This window comes from Anomaloglossus baeobatrachus, chromosome 3, assembly GCF_048569485.1.
Source record: "Anomaloglossus baeobatrachus isolate aAnoBae1 chromosome 3, aAnoBae1.hap1, whole genome shotgun sequence".
In the NCBI taxonomy this organism is placed as follows: domain Eukaryota; kingdom Metazoa; phylum Chordata; class Amphibia; order Anura; family Aromobatidae; genus Anomaloglossus; species Anomaloglossus baeobatrachus.
The window spans coordinates 694,123,485-694,131,829 of NC_134355.1; the positions used below are offsets into that span (position 1 = coordinate 694,123,485).

At 57.8% G+C, this 8,345-nt stretch overlaps 1 pseudogene; it reads left to right on the forward strand.

The window, feature by feature from the left end:
- LOC142297086 (dystrobrevin beta-like) overlaps positions 1-6,431 on the forward strand; it is a 126,954-nt pseudogene extending 120,523 nt beyond the window's left edge.
- The last annotated feature ends 1,914 nt before the right edge of the window (positions 6,432-8,345 follow it).

An 8,345-nucleotide genomic window follows, 5' to 3' on the forward strand; every position in this document is an offset into this window, starting at 1 on the left:
AGGACTACCCAGTCATCCTTCTGCCCCTCCTCATAGTAGAGGACACCTCGGTCATCCTTCTGCCCCTCCTCATACCCTAGAGTAGAGGACTCTCCAGTCATCCTTCTGGCCCTCCTTTTACCATAGAGTAGAGGACTCCCCGGTCATCCTTCTGCCCCTCCTCATACCATTGAGTAGAGGACTCCCCAGTCATCCTTCTGCTCCTTGTTATACCATAGAGCGAGGACTCCCTGGTCATCCTTCTGCCCCTCGTTATACCATAGAGCGAGGACTCCCGGTGATCCTTCTGCCCCTCGTTATACCATAGAGCGAGGACTCCCCAGTCATCCTTCTGCCCCTCCTCATACCATAGAGTTAGGACTCCCCGGTCATCCTTCTGCCCCTCCTCATACCATTGAGTAGAGGACTCCCCGGACATCCTTCTGCCCCTTGTTATACCATAGAGCGAGGACTCCCGGTCATCCTTCTGCCCCTCGTTATACCATAGAACGAGGACTCCCAGTCATCCTTCTGCCCCTCGTTATACCATAGAGCGAGGACTCCCCAGTCATCCTTCTGCCCCTCCTCATACCATTGAGTAGAGGACTCCCCGGACATCCTTCTGCCCCTTGTTATACCATAGAGCGAGGACTCCCGGTCATCCTTCTGCCCCTCGTTATACCATAGAACGAGGACTCCCAGTCATCCTTCTGCCCCTCGTTATACCATAGAGCGAGGACTCCCCAGTCATCCTTCTGCCCCTCCTCATACCATTAAGTAGAGGACTCCCCGGTCATCCTTCTGCCCCTCCTTATACCATAGAGCGAGGACTCCCCGGTCATCCTTCTGCCCCTCCTCATACTATGGAGTAGAGAACTCCTCGGTCATCCTTCTGCCCCTCCTCATACCATAGAGCGAGGACTCCTGGTCATCCTTCTGCCCCTCGTTATACCATAGAGCGATGACTCCCCGGTCATCTTTCTACCTATCTTTATACCATAGAGCGAGGACTCCCCGGTCATCCTTCTGCCCCTCCTCATACCATAGAGCGAGGACTCCCCGGTCATCCTTCTGCCCCTCCTCATAGTAGAGGACACCTCGGTCATCCTTCTGCCCCTCCTCATACCATAGAGCAAGGTCTCCCCAGTCATCCTTCTGCCGCTCCTCATACCATAGAGCGAGGACTCCTCAGTCATCTTTCTGCCCCCTCCTCATACCATAGACTAGGGGGGACTCCCTGGTCTTCCTTCTGCCCCTCCTTATACCATAGAGCGATGACTCCCCGGTCATCTTTCTACCTATCTTTATACCATAGAGCGAGGACTCCCCGGTCATCCTTCTGCCCCTCCTCATACCATAGAGCGAGGACTCCTGGTCATCCTTCTGCCCCTCGTTATACCATAGAGCGATGACTCCCCGGTCATCTTTCTACCTATCTTTATACCATAGAGCGAGGACTCCCCGGTCATCCTTCTGCCCCTCCTCATACCATAGAGCGAGGACTCCCCGGTCATCCTTCTGCCCCTCCTCATACCATAGAGTGAGGACTCCTGGTCATCCTTCTGCCCTCCTCATAGTAGAGGACACCTCGGTCATCCTTCTGCCCCTCCTCATACCATAGAGCAAGGTCTCCCCAGTCATCCTTCTGCCGCTCCTCATACCATAGAGCGAGGACTCCTCAGTCATCTTTCTGCCCCCTCCTCATACCATAGACTAGGGGAGACTCCCTGGTCTTCCTTCTGCCCCTCCTTATACCATAGAGCGAGGACTCCTGGTCATCCCTCTGCCCCTTGTCATACCATTGAGTAGAGGACTCCCCGGTCATCCTTCTGCCCCTTGTTATACCATAGAGCGAGGACTCCCGGTCATCCTTCTGCCCCTCGTTATACCATAGAGCGAGGACTCCCCAGTCATCCTTCTGCCCCTTGTTATACCATAGAGCGAGGACTCCTCAGTCATCTTTCTGCCCCCTCCTCATACCATAGACTAGGGGGGACTCCCTGGTCTTCCTTCTGGCCCTCCTTATACCATAGAGCGAGGACTCCTGGTCATCCCTCTGCCCCTCGTCATACCATTGAGTAGAGGACTCCCCGGTCATCCTTCTGCCCCTTGTTATACCATAGAGCGAGGACTCCCGGTCATCCTTCTGCCCCTCGTTATACCATAGAGCGAGGACTCCCGGTCATCCTTCTGCCCCTCCTACCATAGAGCGAGGACTCCCCGGTCATCCTTCTGCCGCTCCTCATACCTTAGAGCAAGGACTCCCAGGTCATCCTTCTGCCCCTCCTACCATAGAGCGAGGACTCCCCGGTCATCCTTCTGCCCCTTGTTATACCATAGAGCGAGGACTCCCCGGTCATTCTTCTGCCCCTCCTCATATCATAGAGCGAGGACTCCCGGTCATCCTTTTACCCCTCCTCATAGTAGAGGACACCTCGGTCATCCTTCTCCCCCTCCTCATACTATAGAGCGAGGACTCTTCAGTTATACTTCTACCATATAGCTCCGTTTTCTTCCTCCTTGTTCCTGCGTCTCGTTTTCTGGGAAGCTTTCCACCATTTCTTGGCCATCTGTGTGTTTTTGTTATTATCGGCGTGTGCTGTGATGATAACAGATCTGTTTACCGTTCCCACCATCTGTCTGCATCGCACAGGTCTTGTCGTTCTCGTATTCTGTGGGCCCGGTGCGCCGTCTATATGACCTGGTCGCCATACTCCCAGTCCTGACAGGTGTAGCGGGTGACTTGTGAGCCCTCACACATTTCCATCCTCCTGTGTAGTCCCGGAGGTCCAGCGGACCTATTCCTCTGATTTTCATATCTTGACCCCTGTAGCTTCTTGCTGCGCACACGACATTGTTGTTTCCATATGTCTTGGCTTCTTCTGTGTTGTAGGCACAAGCGGCCGGCTCCCCTCGTTCTTCTCCAAGCCATGGTGCCAACCGCTCCATGCCAATGCCAGTGCGCTCCACGTCAGCCGGCTCCACCCCGACTCATGGACCTCAGGACTCCATAGTCAGGCTGGGAGATGTACCAGAATCACACGGTGAGTCGCCATGTAGAATTTGGAGTAGCTTACTAGATTCTATGAGTGGAGGCTGCGGTGCCCCCCACAAGGAGAGGGCTACACCCGCCGGCCGCTCATGGCCACATCCATTGATCTGTAGCCGTGCGGCTGATGTGTGATATCCGCTTTTCAGGCGCCAGAAGAAATCTACGCAGCGACCTGCTGGTGGCGGCAGACTCCATCACAAACACAATGTCTTCCCTGGTGAAGGAGCTGCACTCAGGTGAGTGGACGTCGTCTCAGAGCGACCGACCCATGCTCCACGTGTCCAGTTTACCCCCAGTGCTATCGAGAGCTGCGACTCTGTACACATCAGTGCCTCCCTCCCTTATAGCTGAAGATGGAGCTGATAGTGAAGAGGAAAAGGTGGAGAATGGGAAGGACCGAGGTAACTGTTGGATCTGTGTGACGGGGCCATAACATGAGTGTCACCTCCCTCTTCCCCCGCACGTGGAGTAATCCCATTTATGTGTGGCATGTGCAGCGGCCTCCTCTCATGTCCTGTGTGCAGCGGCCTCCTCTCATGTCCTGTGTGCAGCGGCCTCCTCTCATGTCCTGTGTGCAGCGGCCTCCTCTCATGTCCTGTGTGCAGCGGCCTCCTCTCATGTCCTGTGTGCAGCGGCCTCCTCTCATGTCCTGTGCTCGGCGGCCTCCTTTCTTGTCCTGTGCGCAGCGGCCTCCTCTCTTGTCCTGTGCGCAGCGGCCTCCTCTCTTGTCCTGTGCGCAGCGGCCTCCTCTCTTGTCCTGTGCGCAGCGGCCTCCTCTCATGTCCTGTGTGCAGCGGCCTCCTCTCTTGTCCTGTGCGCAGCGGCCTCCTCTCTTGTCCTGTGCGCAGCGGCCTCCTCTCGTGTCCTGTGAGCAGCGGCCTCCTCTCGTGTCCTGTGCGCAGCGGCCTCCTCTCGTGTCCTGTGCGCAGCGGCCTCCTCTCGTGTCCTGTGCGCAGCGGCCTCCTCTCGTGTCCTGTGCGCAGCGGCCTCCTCTCGTGTCCTGTGCGCAGCGGCCTCCTCTCGTGTCCTGTGCGCAGCGGCCTCCTCTCGTGTCCTGTGCGCAGCGGCCTCCTCTCGTGTCCTGTGCGCAGCGGCCTCCTCTCGTGTCCTGTGCGCAGCGGCCTCCTCTCGTGTCCTGTGCGCAGCGGCCTCCTCTCGTGTCCTGTGCGCAGCGGCCTCCTCTCGTGTCCTGTGCGCAGCGGCCTCCTCTCGTGTCCGGTGCGCAGCGGCCTCCTCTCGTGTCCTGTGCGCAGCGGCCTCCTCTCGTGTCCTGTGCGCAGCGGCCTCCTCTCGTGTCCTGTGCGCAGCGGCCTCCTCTCGTGTCCTGTGCGCAGCGGCCTCCTCTCGTGTCCTGTGCGCAGCGGCCTCCTCTCGTGTCCTGTGCGCAGCGGCCTCCTCTCGTGTCCTGTGCGCAGCGGCCTCCTCTCGTGTCCTGTGCGCAGCGGCCTCCTCTCGTGTCCTGTGCGCAGCGGCCTCCTCTCGTGTCCTGTGCGCAGCGGCCTCCTCTCGTGTCCTGTGCGCAGCGGCCTCCTCTCGTGTCCTGTGCGCAGCGGCCTCCTCTCGTGTCCTGTGTGAAGCCGCCTCTCCTGCGTGTCGTGCTCAGCAGCCACCGCTTCTCCTGTCTGACATGCTAAGTTTCCGCCTCTCCTGTCTGTCGCTCTCGGCGTCCTCCTCTCCTGTCTGTCGCTCTCGGCGTCCTCCTCTCCTGTCTGTCGCTCTCGGCGTCCTTCTCTCCTGTCTGTCGCTCTCGGCGTCCTCCTCTCCTGTCTGTCGCTCTCGGCGTCCTCCTCTCCTGTCTGTCGCTCTCGGCGTCCTCCTCTCCTGTCTGTCGCTCTCGGCGTCCTCCTCTCCTGTCTGTCGCTCTCGGCGTCCTCCTCTCCTGTCTGTCGCTCTCGGCGTCCTCCTCTCCTGTCTGTCGCTCTCGGCGTCCTTCTCTCCTGTCTGTCGCTCTCGGCGTCCTTCTCTCCTGTCTGTCGCTCTCGGCGTCCTTCTCTCCTGTCTGTCGCTCTCGGCGTCCTCCTCTCCTGTCTGTCGCTCTCGGCGTCCTCCTCTCCTGTCTGTCGCTCTCGGCGTCCTCCTCTCCTGTCTGTCGCTCTCGGCGTCCTCCTCTCCTGTCTGTCGCTCTCGGCGTCATCCTCTCCTGTCTGTCGCTCTCGGCGTCCTCCTCTCCTGTCTGTCGCTCTCGGCGTCCTCCTCTCCTGTCTGTCGCTCTCGGCGTCCTCCTCTCCTGTCTGTCGCTCTCGGCGTCCTCCTCTCCTGTCTGTCGCTCTCGGCGTCCTCCTCTCCTGTCTGTCGCTCTCGCCGTCCTCCTCTCCTGTCTGTCGCTCTCGGCGTCCTCCTCTCCTGTCTGTCGCTCTCGGCGTCCTCCTCTCCTGTCTGTCGCTCTCGGCGTCCTTCTCTCCTGTCTGTCGCTCTCGGCGTCCTCCTCTCCTGTCTGTCGCTCTCGGCGTCCTTCTCTCCTGTCTGTCGCTCTCGGCGTCCTCCTCTTCTGTCTGTCGCTCTCGGCGTCCTCCTCTCCTGTTTGTCGCTCTCGGCGTCCTTCTCTCCTGTCTGTCGCTCTCGGCGTCCTCCTCTTCTGTCTGTCACCATGCAGACCTTTCATCACTTCCTGTCAAGTGATGCCGTTCCTGGCACGCCATGCCGACCTTTCATCACTTCCTGTCACGTGATTCTGACCTTTCATCACTTCTGCTTGTCAGACATGGTTTGTAGCCTCTGCTCATTGCGTCTTTTCCATTTCAGGCTAAGTGACCGTCACAGAAGATGGAGGTGATTGAAGTAAGTGTGACCCTCCTCCCCGCAGCGGGGCCCTCCTCCCCCGCAGCGTGGCCCTCCTCCTCCCTGCAGCGTGGCCCTCCTCCTCCCTGCAGCGTGGCCCTCCTCCCCCGCAGCGTGGCCCTCCTCCCCCGCAGCGTGGCCCTCCTCCCTGCAGCGTGGCCCTCCTCCCCGCAGCGTGGCTCTGACCACGGCCGGCGCAGTAACTGCAGCTCTCTCTGTTCCAGGCACAGAGCGCCCCCTATATCCATGTACTTTATGACAACACAACAGCCGCATTTCCACAGGCAGCAGAGACGTGACGGCCGGGAGCCCGGACCCTGCATGCTCGGCTCTGGATGTAACATACTACATGCGTGCACTGGGACGTGTACCGTCACGTCAGACGCGGGCAGCAGAGCGTGCGCTCGTGTGGGTGAAGAGGCTGAGACACTGTGACTGCATTCAGCTGCAGCCCCCTCTAGTACCGGACACGTGACCGACCCCTGGCAACAACGTGTTCTTCATGTGGACTGAGCGCTCGCGGGAGGATCCGTGTCCTGTGGTGTTATGTGGTGCGAGCTCCACACAGAGGCGGTACATCTCATGTTCCAATGTTTACAGATAATAAATGTGTCTGTCCGTCTGTCTGAGGCTCATCACTCCCATCATCCATCCTGACAAACAGTGTTATATCTATGATGTCACCAGGTGGTACCAGTCACATGACGTGTGGTGTGATGTCCCTGCACGGGAGCAGTCACATGACGGGTGGTGGGATGTCACATGCACGTGGACCACAAGGCCTCTCCGAGCTCCATGCACGTGGACCACAGGGCCTCTCCTCTCCATGTTGCATGCACGTGGACCACAAGCTCTATGCACGTGGACCACAGGGCCTCTCCTCTCCATGTTGCATGCACGTGGACCACAAGCTCTATGCACGTGGACCACAGGGCCTCTCCTCTCCATGTTGCATGCATGTGGACCACATAGCCTCTCCTCTCCATGTTGCATGCACGTGGACCACAGAGCCTCTCCTCTCCAAGCTCCATGCACGTGGACCACAGAGCCTCTCCTCTCCAAGCTCCATGCACGTGGACCACAGAGCCTCTCCTCTCCAAGCTCCATGCACGTGGACCACAGAGTCTCTCCTCTCCAAGCTCCATGCACGTGGACCACAGAGCCTCTCCTCTCTTAGATACCGCACAATGGACGGGTCAGGAGACTCCATCTTCCAGCATGGGGTAGATAGATGCCAGGCAGCAGCTGGTGACAGCTCTGGATGTGACTGGAGCAGGTCTGCAGTGTCAGCCATTGGTGCGGCTCCTCTGTGGAGAGGTTTTTGGGAGGTCACAGGATCCCCCTGCTGGACAGCAGAGCCTTTCCCATGTCGTCTCGCAGCTGCAGAGCGCGTCTCATTGTGATGTCACAGCGGCTTGTCTTACAGATTCTGGCGCTGCGCCGCTCCCTGCGCCGTAACACTACCCCCCTGTGAAGGATGTCTGTGCCAGCGAGTCTGCAGTCTTGGCTCCGGGCCCAGCAGCACTGAAACGTTTCTACATTTTCCCACAGGATTTCCCTGCAGTAACGATAATCCCTCTCCCCAGGAAACGACTGTGGAAATCCTCTGCTCCAGTCACAGCCAGAGCTGCATTGTCAATTCTGTCACCAAAGTGCAGTGCATTGTGGGAGCTCAGACAACCAGGGGACTATGTCTGTCTGATGGCTTATTGCTGATGACACTGGCATCCGGCAGAAGATTGAGTGCAGCTCCGGATGTCTGTTTCCTAATGGGGTCCAAACTCTAGAGTAATGTGCCATCCTGTGAGATGCTCTGCAGCTTTGTCATGGACTTTGTGCTTCAATTCTTCATCATCTTCAAGCAACCTGCTTGCTGTAAGTCAATGGGATCATGTCCTGCTCATATAGCAGAGGGTTTGTTCCAGTGCATCCATCCAGCCGTTTTATACACAGATACAGTACAAAGTTCACATCTGTCCTGGACACCAGGTAGGTGTCTGTAACATCGCTCCAGCTACGTGAGTGGGACGAGGTCCGTAAAGAGAGTGCGAAAAACCAGTATGTTTGTAATCACTGACAGGAAGCAGCTGGTGAGTGTGCGTTCCTGCGGGTGAGGTGCACAATGGTGAATGCAGCTCTGAAAGTAACTGGAGTATAAGATATTTCTCTCCTCCTATCCCGGATATACAGACTCAATTCTGGCAGAGCTGCTCCTCGGGGGCAGGGCTATGTAACCAAGATATAAAAAGGGGGCGTTACTGGAGTGGGTTGGGGGTGTCAAGGTCACCAAGCTTCTGCGGACCAGCTGTCCTCTGTCCAGCCATGTGCCGAATTGCCCCTGTCCTGTTCTGTGTCTTGGACGTGTATCTGTTTAGGGAGCCGAACCTCTAACCTGGAAGCCATGTCATCTGGCAAATATTAAAGCACCGTCACGTCACCAAACATAGTGCCGTCATTTCCCTCCTCGAACAACTCTTTATCCCCTATTTTCCCGCAAAAACTTCAGTTGCCCAAACTCCATGCAGAGTAATAGAAG